At 37.8% G+C, this 12,614-nt stretch overlaps 1 pseudogene; it reads left to right on the top strand.

Annotated features, from left to right (window-relative positions):
* Positions 1-842: 842 nt before the first annotated feature.
* LOC146463795 (uncharacterized) lies at positions 843-11,649 on the top strand (annotated as a pseudogene).
* The last annotated feature ends 965 nt before the right edge of the window (positions 11,650-12,614 follow it).

Genomic DNA, 12,614 nt, shown 5'->3' with positions numbered 1-12,614 from the left:
CAAAACACTTGAAGAGCAAACTTTAGTATATTTATCCATAAGTCCATCTAACCTATCTATGATGTTAGTATGGAATGATTTGGCCGACCCCGATCTTTGACCTCCTGCCTGGTTTTCTCAGACAATAACTCTTAAATGCCGCGGAGGAAATTCCACGCCACGCCCGGAATGTATAAGTGAACCGCCGCCATAATTGTAATCATTCCCCTTTGCGATCAGCGAGCGATTTGTGTTATAGCTAGTGTTTTAGCAATCTGTAATTTTTTTTTTTCTGCTATCTCCCTCTCCATTAGGGGGAGCATCGCGGTATCTTTGGCAATAAAGAAGCAGTTAACCCCAATTGAGTTGGTGTGTATTTAAAGTAACCTAAGTTTTGAATGTTTTTCTGTAAAATAGAAGATGAAGATCTAGAAAAGCAATATATGTTATTTCATGATCCCTGACTGGGTGTGGATTGATACGCGGCCGGCCAAAGTTAAGGAAAATTCCGCCCGACCACCGGGAAGCGAATTTTGAATTCAACTGAACTGAAAATCGTTTTTCGCTTGTTTACGCGTAAAACTTGGTTCACACTTGTGACATAAGCATAAGCATAAGCATAAACATAAGCATAAGCATACGAATGTGTAGTGTGAACCGGTGTGACATAAGCATAAGCACAAGAAAAAGGAAGCTTTTTCTTTTTCTTATACTTATGCTTTTGCTTATGTCACGTTATCACAAGTGTGAACCGGTGCGACATAAGCATAAGCATAAGCATAACGAGGCAGCAGTGTTTGATATCAGCGGAAAGATAATTGAAAATAGTGCCCAATCTCTGCCGGCTGATCTGCAGTTCTAAGATGGCGTCTTCTACAGATTTTTCAGAAAAATTAGCCGAAGCTCTTGGCATTTATCCTTGTTTATACGACAAGGCATCACCTGATTTTAAAGACAACAAGGAAAAAACACTAGCCTGGCAAGATGTCGCCGAAGCCATCGGCATAGAGAATGGTAAGTTGACATGGTTTGTCTGAGTACTCAGCCTGTATGAAGAGTTTTTCGAATTTCCTGCTTGTCCAGGATCAAAGCCTGAAGCCCAATGCGCCTGCGTATGTCGCCTTTCTTGTGCTTATGTCACAAGTGTGAACATTCTTATGCTTATGCTTATGTTTATGCTTATGCTTATGCCTATGTCACAAGTGTGAACCAAGCTTAAGGAAGCCGTATTTGGTAAAACTAACTACAGCCCGTTTTGTTTCTTACTAAGGCCTACCTATGAGCAAAATATGAGCTAAATCGATTTTTTGACTTGTGCCACCAAAAGTTGATTTCGGTTGATATTTGTGGAAAGCCGCTCTTAAATATCGTTTGAACAACAATCTCGTGTTAATACAGTCAAACCTCTTTATTACGGACACCAAGGGGACAGGAATAAGTTTCAGTATTATAGAGTTGTCCGTTTAAGGCTTTATATGGATTTCGGTCTCTCAGAGACCAAGTGAACTGTCCTTAAAGTGCTACTATGATCAAATTTTTACCTCTTTAATTTTAAGGTTTATCACATAGAATTCTAGGAAAGATTAAAAACGCCGTTGACCGTTTCTAAATATCTGCATTGGTTCCGGATATATTTAAGTTTGAAAAATGTGTAAAATATGTAAATGAGAGGACTGATGACGTCACATTCTCAACTCAATATAACATCAAGTATATAAATAGAACTATCTCAGTCAATTTACAGCAGAGACCATTGAAACCTGGCAGGCTAATAGTTCTAAAGACAATACACCTACGGCTATACTATAAAAATTCGGTTCCCATGGTAACTCACTCTTTTGCACTCCCCTCCAACCTGATTTCAATATTTTAGTGATTTTCAGCTTGAAAAACATTTAACAAGTCCACAAACTCGACCTAACATATTTATACGCTTGCTGGATCATGCGGATGAAGCACCATTGGCAAATATCAAAATTCAACGCCAAAGGTTGCCAGCAAAGCCTTAAGTATCAGGGAGGACTGGAACCCAGTATGTTGCCATGGTAACAAATCTGATAAGCTCATATTATGGAGCGCACCTAGAACAATGTCACTGCAAAGAATCAAGCATTTCTGATACAAATTGGCTGAGATATCTTTTTTCATAATATTTGATCAAAATTCGGTTGAGTTTATGACGTCATGACTTGGCTAATTTGCATGTTTTAAAAACTTGAAAATCTCTGGAACAAAAAGAGATATTTGAAAATAGTAAACAGCATTCTTTTTCACGTACAGGCTACTTGTTTATGTTTTAGAAAGGCTAAGATTAGGAAGATGCGAATTTCGTCATAGTAGCACTTTAATAGAGAGGTGTCCGTATTCAGAGATGTCCGTTAGGAGAGGTTCCACTGTACTTTTATTTTCAGCCGACACAAGATTCTGTACACGAAATTTCCACTTCCTAAAGCAAAAAAAAAATGTCATCTACGACTATGAGAATTACGCCCGGTTTAAATGTCGCATTTTACATGTGCCGAATTTAATAGCGGAGCTCCGCGCGCCGGCGGCGCGCGCGCGGAGCCCCATAGCTAAGAGAATTTGGGAAACCCATGAAAGCGAAAAATTTTGGTTTGGTTATGACGTCACTTCTCTCCATCCAACCGTCCGACCGTCCGTAAGCAATCCCACAATGCTAATGCGCTCTTATTTGTTTGGTGGGAAGTTGCGTGGCGAGATGCGTTTACAACAGAAATGCTAAAGAACACAAAATACAAAGACAATTTATACGTATTCGTTGGATATGTTGACAAACGTGGAAGGAAGAGTAAGCGAGAGAAAAAGAAAACAGAAAATCGGGGACGATAAAGCAAAGTTCAACGTGAAAGAGAGCGATATAAAGCAAGTTAAAGCAGACCGGCCGGAAAAGTAATTTTAAAGAAGCCTCACCTTTGTCTATATCACCCGTTCGTGATCAGTTATGGCAACTTTCAGAAGTTTAAAATAGCTATACATAGACACTTTAATCCCTTTCGATATCAATGATATTTGAGGAGAAGTTAATTTTTGAAAAATATGTTTCGTGGCCGTGTTTTTTCATTCGTACGGCACGGCTCTCATGTGATTGCAAACACACATAAGTTCCCACAAGTTTCAAAGCTCTGAAATACTTCTACCAAACACCAAACAGTATTTTTCTGTATTCTCCTTTTCTTAACGTTTATTTAGAGACTAGAATTATTAATAATTAGGAGCAGAACTGACACAGTTTTGAATTTCCAAACATTTTTCCCCGGGAGCTATTAACTAAACTTGCTCTCGAAAAAAATACCATGTTTACGTGATTCCGACGGCCGTTTAAACAGATCATTTGTAAACGAAAATATTTCCTTCAAGGCAAAAATCGATAATTTCTTATGCCACGTGTTTCAAGCTTTACACAGATACTTTAATCGTTTATTAAATTCTCGATACCATCGACAGTCGTGTAGAAATTAATTTTTTAACATTTTGTTTTGTGGCCGTTTTTTTTCATTCGCACCGCACGGCTCTCATACTGATCGTATGTGTTTGTAAACACACACAAGCTTTTAAAAAAGTTCTTAAATAATTGTACCAAAAGCCAAAGACTATTTCCCGTATTCTCCATTTGTTAACGTTTATGTAGAGACTAGAACTGTTATTATAGGAGCAGAATTGACACAGTTTTGAATTTCCAAACATTTTTTCCCGGGAGCTATCTTACTCTCGCAGAAAATATTATGTATACGTGATTCGACGCCCGTTTATAGGTCATTTGTAAACGAAAATGCTTTCTTCCAGGCAACAATCGATAATTTTACTTTATGTTACGTGTTTAAAGCCTTACCGACAGATGCTTCAATCGTTTATTAACTTATCGATACCATCGATATTGTTGTAGAAATTAATTTTTGAAAAATATTTTTCGTGGCAGTGCCTTTTTAAATCGCACCACGCGGCTCTCATGTGTTTGTAAACACACACACAAGTTTAAAAGCTCTGAAATAATTCTACCAAACACCAAAGACTATTTTCCAATATTCTCCAATTGTTAACGTTTATTTAGGGACTAGAACTATTACTGTAGGAGCAGAATTGACACTGTTTTGAATTTCCAAACATTTTCCCCGGGAGCTATCTTGCTCTCGCAGAAAATATCATGCAGTACGTGATTCGACGGCCGTTTACAAATCATTTGTAAATGAAAATGCTTTCTCTCAGGCAACAATCGATACTTTTCTTTATATAACGTGTTTAAAGCCTTACCGACATGCTTCAATCGTTTATTGAATTCTCGATACCATCGATATTGTTGTAGAAATTAATTTTTGAAAAATATTTTTTCGTGGCCGTGCTTTTTTCATTCGGACCACACGGCTCTCATGTTTTTGTAAACACACACAAGTTCAAAAGCTCTAAAATAATTCTACCAAACACCAAAGACTATTTTCCAATATTTCCAATTTGTTAACGTTTATATAGAGACTGGAATTGTTACTATAGGAGCAGAATTGACACAGTTTTGAATTTCCAAACATTTTCCCCGGGTCGCTCAGTTGCTCTTACGCCAAAAATATTATCATGACGTATAATTCGACGGCGGTTTACAAATAATTTGTCAACGAAAATGCTTTCTTCCAGGCAACAATCGATATTTTTTTCTTTATGTCACGTGTTTCAAGCTTTACACAGATACTTTAAAACAAGCAGTCTGGTAGTCCATATAAAAGACTATTGCAATAGTCAAGGCGACTTGTTATGAATGCATGGACAAGAGTCTCAGTTGACTGCTGTGAAAGATACTTTCTGATCCGACGGATATTATAGATATAGCAAAATGAAGAGGCGCAGATTTTTGTGATATGTGTTGCCATGGACAGCCTAGAATCAAACCAAGAACCAAGATTTCTTGCTATTGGCACGGGCTGAATATCTGAGTCACCCACACGTATACTGATATTGTCTAGCTTATCCAGCTGTTGTGATGTGCCAATGATGAGGAATTCAGTCTTCTCGTCATTTAATTTAAGATCGTTATTCAACATCCAAGACCGGATGTCTGTGATGCAGTCGTCCATATTCTTCACCACAGCAAGTTGTTCAGCTCTGTCTTTCGGACTAAAGGAGATGTAAACTTGTGAGTCATCAGCATAACAGTGAATCACGGGCAGATGATATTTAATGATCTCAAAAAGCTTACTCGTGTACAACGTGAACAATAGCGGACCCAGGCAGGAACCTTGAGGCACGCCGCATTCTAATTTAAAAGGTTCAGATAGTGACTCGTTAATCATTATCCGTTGAGTTCTTCCAGACAAATAGGACGCAAACCACGAAAGAGCTTTTCCCTGTATACCAAATGAGTGCTCAAGTCGACGTAGAATGGTGTCATGATTAACTGTATCAAAGGCAGCACTCAAGTCGAGCAGAATTAGCAAAGTAACACGTTGGTCGTTCATGTTAAGGAGAATGTCATTCATAACTCTAAACAGTGCAGTTTCTGTGCTGTGGTTCTGTCGATAGGCTGATTGGAACATTAGGAACAGATTGTTACAATTTAAATAATGTTGTAGTTGCTTGGCAACAACAGCCTCAACTAGCTTTGAGACTAATGCCAAATTACTCACTGGTCTGAAGTTCTTAAAGACAGGGGGTAAACCATCCTTTTTCAGCAGCGGCCGAACTAGAGAACAATTCCAGGTACCAGAATCAAGCGAAAGATTGATCATTTTCGTGATCGGAGGCAGTAGCACATCGACGCACTCAGTAAGAAGCTTGGTTGGAATAGGATCAAGAGGACAAGACTTCAGAATAATTCAGAACTACAGAATACCCACCTCTTTTGACAAACTTTGTCAGCATCCTTTGCAGAATGTGGGCAACAAAGTGATTTATCCTATTTTCTTTCAATGACATGTCAATATGTAGCTGAGTATTGTGCAGTTAACAACCTGTCTCCTAAAGTTACATTATCTCAAATAGAAAAATTACTTGAGAACAATTTCATGACAACTGTTGATTACTATGACAGCCCAACAAAAACTGAGAATTTAAATAGCCAAAACTCCAAGAAATAATATATTATTTTTAGCACTTGAAATGTTTCAAAACTAAATTTTTAGGTTTATTTGAATTTAAAGAGGCTTAACAATGTTGAAAAAAGATCTATCAATTTTATGAATTGACAAACTTAGCAGGGAAATAAGTTATCAAAGGAAAGGTAGCATCTAAAAAGTATTACATAAACTGATTGTGGTGAACCCTATTGCAGATTATTTTTAAACACCAGTAATATGTCTTACATACCTATAGTGTGACCTTTATGTATAAAATTAATGCATGATGTACATTTCAATGATATAATTGAAATATTTATGCATGTTTCGTGGCTTTGAAAGATCCTGATTTCATTTAGTTATTTACAAGGCATGAAAAACAAATGAATGATAGATTCTTCTGATTTTTTACTCAGACAGCACAGTCAGAGGGCGAGTTTGCACTTTACTGAAGGGACGTTACCAGACTGTTGAGGCAGCAGAGGAGGCGTACAACCTCACCCTAAGTGACTGTTTGGGAGAACTTACCTTTCAAGTTCCTACATGTAGACCCAGAAAAAAAATACCTCTACCTCTACAGAGAACAATGCTCCTTTAAGAAAAGAAAACCTGCCTGATACTGATAGATGTAGATTGACATCTCTAAAACCAACTGAAATACTTGAAGCTTTGTCGTCACTCGATGATGAGAATTTGAAATTTGTGGCAGATGCTTCTTTTCTGAAGGTAGCATTAAGAGTTGGCATTGACGCTAGCCCTGCAAATTTTGCAACCTTGTCTGTGAAAGCAATGAAAGTCTTACAAGATAATGGCAAAAGCAACCTGTTGTACAAATTTGCATATTGCATCACTACTTCACGCCCTGGATCCAAGGAACTGTTATTCCCTATACATCGCATGCCATTTGGACTGGTTGAATACTAAATTGAGTTCTTTTCCTCAAAAAATGTCTCGCAGGTTGGTTATTTTGCATACATTTTGTTAAATATATATTCCTTTGTTGTCCAAGTTCTACTACTTTTCCTTATAGGGTAGTGGTATGACAATAATCTTTCAAGAGCCAGAAAGCTTGCAAAAAATTGGTAATTCTTTGCTGATAAAACTACAATCTTACGTGATATGTGTGGATTCAGTTATCATAACAGCATTAGCAAAACACACTTTTGTATCCACTGGCACAAGTCAAGGCTTTAAGGAGTTAGACGTCCCATTTTGTATCTTTCGTGAGGGTAATGGTTGGTGCTTAATTGTGTACTTTATTGTACAGCCAGGGTGTTGAGAATTTCAACTGAAAGCAGTTCATGGAATGGATGGATCAAAAAGAGCTCCAAAAGTAAAATAATAATTATCTATTACAGTGTTATCATTTAAGACAAATCACAGACAGGTGCTCTTTTAATCACACAACACACAAGGCCCAAGAAATGCAATTTTAGCTTGTTAGTACTGTTTTTCTTAGTAAAGGCAATCACTCAGCCTAAGGGAGTTTAATGTGCTTCCTCAATTTATTTTCTGTACTCTTCTTTTGATTTATTTTTAGTTTAAGGTACCCAAAGATTTTGCCACTTGGCATGAAACATTGTGTGCGGAATTTCCCACTCGGTCTAGCCGATTATTCAGAGGCCCTATGTGGACTGGCTTGCCAAAGCAACAACAAGGCTCTCCATTGACTGTGAGTAAAGATGATTTAAATCAGAACATTTAAAGAGTTTTGGTATACATGTAGTATTTTTTTCACATTTCATTGTACCCCTCCCTCTCTCTACTGACATTATCATTTGCCTGTATTAATGGATTAAACACTGAAAATATAATTTGATTTAATTTCATATGATTTGATTTTACTCAAAGGCAAAACTAAATGTTGCTGCACCAAGTACAAGAACAGTGCAGAAGAACACAGCTTCATGTGACTTCACTGACAGACCAGAAATACAGGTGAAGTAACAAAAAGGAAACATATCATCTGATTTAGCAATTCTTTAATTTTCAGTAAATGTAAATGAAAAACAACAAAGACAAATAGTCCTTATCAAGCCAAATTCAGCTTTTTTGTCTGTGGTGGTGGCATTCGACAAAACTGACTGCATGTGAATTTTCTACCTACCACAGGTTGAAGCATTAAAACAACTGAGAGAATCCAACCCTGATGGGCGCTTTTGGATAAAAGCTGATGCCTTTGACGTTAAAGTTGCTTTACAGGAATCTGTAAAGGGTGTTTGGAATGGTGATGTTGATTTGGGGGATGGCAGAGTTGCAGCCCTTCGTCAAGATTATGACAGAAAAAGGTCACTCTGTCAGGAAAGTGACCTTAAGGATGATACAATGTTTTTTGGAGCAAGACTCCAAGAACTTATTACTGCCCTTGGTGAAGATGTCACCTTCCTATCAGATGGCCTCGTTGCTGCAGAGCAAGAATATGAGAAAAATTTCGACGCACCCAACACTTTTCTACACGTGTTGAAGACCTTGTGTTGGGAACGTGTCGAATTTAATACCCTTCCTGCAGCAGTCCCAGCTCTTTTAGAGAAGTATCATGGAATGATGTTGTGTCTGCACCAGCAGCTTCCATGGGTGAAAGAGGTTGTTTCAGCTCTACAAAAGATAAAAAGTGATGCCCTCTGCTATCTTAGAAACCTGTTTATGAAAAAGAGACAGCCGTGAGCAACACATGTTCCTCTATTTCTTCTAAGTGATGAACGCAGAAACCAAAAGCCATATGCTCTGCCAGTTCAGTACGTTCCATTCAAGAGCATTAAAGATCAGTTTGTCCGTGACCTTACAGATGCCATCAAAACAGAGATGATGCGAATGCACTTGAAGCCTGTCGGTAAGCCAAAGCTGCCAGATACAGTGTATTAGGGACTGTCCATTTTTTGTTAAATTGGCTATCTGCTGTTGCACAAATTTAGAACACACGAATCAAAACCTTCCTGATATGTTGTTTTCCTTCATTCAAGGGAGTCACACCTTTAAACTTCTGGTCTGAGTTGCTCGAAGCATGGTTAGCGCTAACCATTGGTTAAGAGATATTAAAACCTATAGGTTGTCATGTCATTTAACCCGGGTTAGCGCTAACCATGCTACGAGCAACTGGGCCCTGGGCCAGACTTTTTAATAGCAAGCTAGTCTGCTTCTTAGCAGCTGCATCTTGTATTGACATATTTTGATGTTTTTTTTTGTGTTTTTATCCTTGAAAAGCTGTATGGGTTACTGATTGCATTAAATGGAGGCATTAAATTGCAAGGAAGTTACAGGATGATTTAGATACTGTAGTGTCCACATGCTGCAGCAATGAAAACACTTTGTTCTCTGTGCTAGGTGTTGTTACTGATGGTGAATTCAACAGCCTGAGAACACAAGGTGCTACTCGGCCCCTCCATATCTGGCAACTTACTCATGATGCCGAGGAGAGTGTCAGTCGGCAAAGTGAATAGACTCTAATGGCTATGTTGAAAAAGACTAGAGGTGAGAAAGATCCTTTCACTCTTATTTGTTTTGCCTGAGTTCAGGAATTATTTCCACCAAAATGGCCCTGTGATGTTACCTTCTAGATCACAAGGGTTAGTTAATTCAATGTGAAAAAAAAAAAGAATCCCTTCGTAAGCAAAGCCAAATTTTTGTGGAAAAGCAGATTATAGATTATCGTACTAGCCTATGTCAACCTTTGGTATATCATGTGTTATGACAGCAAAAAGGAGTCTGTTGTTGCATATGACTTGGTCCACAGAAAGACCTGATGGGTCTTCAGTTGTTTCAAAGGAAGGCAAGGCCATTCCTCCTGAGGTTGTTGAAGAACTTCATCTGCTGCAGACGACACATGGCATGGCATTTGAAGATGCCCTCACAGTGGTGAGACGAGCCCTTGTACCACCTGGCTATGAGCCCTACCCCTTCCGACCTAAAGTGCCAGAAACCCTGCTTGACAAGTTAAGATCAGTGGTAGCAACATACAGGTTTCGCCACCGTATTCTAGAGCTTAAAACTCAAGGTGTGGATTTCAGTGGATACTTGTACATCCCAGAAATGGACCCAATAACTGGTGACCATTTTCATGAACGCGAGGTTCACTGCCATATCCTTAAGACGATATGGAAGCACACAAGAGAAAGAGGACCTGAAGGTTCCAACCTGCAGGGGTTTGATGATCCCTCCACTGGCTTAACACTAGCAGCATTGAGAGGAGAACGGAAGCAGTCAGTGCAAGATGCAGAGAGGATGCTGTCATTTTTAGTGGCCAAGTTTCTGAGAGAGCATGGTTATGCAATGGAAGCCAGATATGTTAAAATTGTTGCAGGTTGGCATGAGGCAGCACATGGCCGAGGTATCTCTCAGTTTGAGCGTTGCAGGAAGAATTATGCCATGTTGAATATGATTCTGGACGAGTGGATGCCATGGCATCTAGATCTTTACGACTTCTGAACTATTGACATCAACAGGTATTTATGTCTTAGAGTTGTTAAGTACATAGCAACTGACCAGTGACCGCCCCCTCCCCCACTCCCAAAAAAATAAATAAATAAATAAATAAATAAAAAGTTACTAAATAAAATTTGAAACCATTTTATAATTAACATGGATTTTTTCCCAATTTTCATTATCATATATTCTCTTCTTACATTTGCTTGGGAGATTTTGCTTAAAAATCAAGAAATTTTGTCTGCAGTGATTATTTCAGTTGTTCTCATGACCTGTATGCATACTTTACTAAATGGTGATGCTGTAAAGGAGTAATGAAATGTTATTCTGTTGAACAGTTAACTACAGTTGTTGGCTTTTCAAGGGTTTCATTTAGATGTGTACTTGAAGTTTTATTGCAGCTATGGATGTTGTGGGAAACACCACATCTTGAAATATAATATAACAATTTCACAGATTTCACTAATTTCACAGAGAGATACAATCTGATCCCACATTTAGGGAATTCAGATTAACTAGTGCATAAAAAATTACAAAAGTTAATTCTGCATTGTCACACTTTTACCTTTAAGTCTCAAAAATCAAAAATTAATGTTTTCAATATATTAATGTCCATATAATCATTATTTGGGCATTAATTTATTGAAAACGTTAAGTTTTGATTTTTTATGTAAAACTTAGTTTTAGTTATTCTACATGTACAAAACTGTCCAACTTTGAAAAAAAGGAGAAATCGTTATGTTGTATAGTTCTCTTATCCCCGTCAGTGAAATTAAGTAGAACAAACTTATTACTTCCTATTCATGGACAGCCTGAAATAACTACGTTTTACATAACAAATCAAAAATTAATGTTTTCAATAAATTAATGTCCATATAATCATGTATTTAACATAATCAATTTTCTTTAACTATTTCACGATTCTTGTTTTTCTAAACAATATGGTGTTCGTTTTTTCTATTACTATTTCAGGGAGTTCTGCAAACGCATGACAGGGGACCTGCCATTCTATTATTGGACCCTTAATGAGAGGTTTGGGGAAGAAGGTGATGAGTATGACTCCTCTGATGACAGGCCAGACATCCCAGATGACCAAGAGCCCTCATTTCATCCACTACGTCTGCGTATAAATCGTAGGGAAGATGCCTCAATCCTCTGTGCTGGTCGCACTTTTCTTCCTGCTCGCAACTAAACTAGCATCCGCCAGCGTATCCATTGCCCACTAGCTGACCTTCCAGACCCTGTCAACAGATCCTCTTAAAACATACTTCAAAGTCAAATGACATGCATAGTGCAAATATTTTCATAACAAGCCATAGTATTTTTCTATTTAATTGAAGTGACCGTGCATTAACATTGCATGTGTGTTCTTGACTTCGTTTTTAAATTTCCATTGCCATGTGCAAATTGGTCGGCTTTTATTAGTGGTTTGTACGTGGTCTGGGATCAATACCATGCAAGATGGGAGAATGGGGATAGTAGGGCTGTGTCGTCAATACTCGTGGTTTTTGTATCCCCCAGTTGTTTCTTTGTGAGTATTCATTAATCCCATTCCAATTTTCGTCCACACAATTATTCCGCTCCACACGCTCACGCTAAAGAAAACAACTGAGGGATATAGTTAAGTATTATAGTTTTTGTGTATGACAATCTTGTATGATTACCGTACAGATGTCGTTTTTACCATTCATTGGCTCTCTTCAAAGCAATATAATGACAATATTTTTTCAAGTACTTTTACAGTGTATCCACATTTTTTATTACAATGCCTCCCCTTATTAACAAATACTGAGGAGATTTATTTGCTTCATATATCTATGCATTTTTTGGGGAGGGGAACTGTTAATTTGCTAAGGGAGAAGTTAAGGTTCATAGGAGCATCCACTAGTAGAGATAAAGGGGGAAGGGGGAAGGGGTGCATAGGCAATTATTCTGGTAATATTGCTTTACACTAAGTTTTCAAAGAATTCTCAAGCTTATCAAGTTATAAAGATCCATCTTGAGAAGATTGTTGTGGAAGGTAAAAATAATTAAACTATAAGTATACATTAATTTGTTTCTTGTAATTCTTACAAAAGGAAGGTAAAGAAATAAATCCCCTGGCAACATTTTTACAACCAGGTAAAGTCAATCATGAAATCAACACAACCAAAACAA

Source organism: Pavona decussata, unplaced genomic scaffold (assembly GCF_977016875.1).
Source record: "Pavona decussata unplaced genomic scaffold, jaPavDecu1.1 SCAFFOLD_175, whole genome shotgun sequence".
Taxonomy (NCBI): Eukaryota; Metazoa; Cnidaria; class Anthozoa; order Scleractinia; family Agariciidae; genus Pavona; species Pavona decussata.
This window is presented reverse-complemented; position numbering and strand designations above follow the sequence as displayed.